Source organism: Hyaena hyaena, unplaced genomic scaffold, assembly GCF_003009895.1.
Source record: "Hyaena hyaena isolate Hyena2069 unplaced genomic scaffold, ASM300989v1 scaffold_523, whole genome shotgun sequence".
In the NCBI taxonomy this organism is placed as follows: Eukaryota; Metazoa; Chordata; class Mammalia; order Carnivora; family Hyaenidae; genus Hyaena; species Hyaena hyaena.
Genome location: NW_024081150.1, coordinates 997,720 through 998,422, shown reverse-complemented (window position 1 = coordinate 998,422; position 703 = coordinate 997,720). Strand labels below are relative to the sequence as shown.

Sequence of the window (703 nt, the reverse complement as noted above, 5' to 3'; positions counted from 1 at the left end):
AAATGATTTTTGTTTCTAACTGCAAAATATATTGAACAGATTCATGGCTTTAAAGAGAAAGAAAGGATTAGCACAGGTAAATGCCTATCATTTTCCTTTATATTTAGACTAACTTTCCCTTGTATTTGGAGATTAGATTGTAAGATATTTGAACTTCTGCTGAAGGACGTTATAAGGCATTCTAAAGTATATTACTTTCATAAGAGTCCTTTCCTTAGCTATAACTTTAAAATTAGTATACAAATTAAGTTTCTTAAAATTTGAAAGCTCTCCCTGAACATGAAAACTCTTTAATCTTAAAAATAATGTTCTATTCAGCATGGTTCCATGTTGCCAGTTGTGGCCATGGGATCCCCAACTGCATGTGAGAGCAACCTGAAGGGACTTGGACATCACAGGTGAGCATAATACCTACAGCTGTCATTCACCTTCCCTATAGCAACTCAGAACCTGGGCTGGATGCCACCTACCTCAGTGCAGGTGTTTCCATAAACTTCCATGTAGATGGGTGTATTGAATCGACTTTTTGGTTTAGAGAAAAAAAAACAAAAACAAAAATAAACAAAAATAAAACAATAAAATAAAATTCTATTTTGCTCACATTATCTTACTTCAAATAGATAGTTGACTTACTCATGAATTACCTTGTTTCTCTCTGACCCACTTTTTTTTTTCATTTCCTGAATTTTTTTTAAGTGGAATG

General features: G+C 33.1%; 1 non-coding gene across 1 annotated transcript; it reads left to right on the top strand.

Annotated features, from left to right (window-relative positions):
• The first annotated feature begins 315 nt into the window (after nucleotides 1-315).
• Nucleotides 316-441, top strand: LOC120247387. The gene has a single exon (XR_005532288.1). It is a non-coding gene; the product is annotated as a small nucleolar RNA SNORA44 (small nucleolar RNA).
• The last annotated feature ends 262 nt before the right edge of the window (nucleotides 442-703 follow it).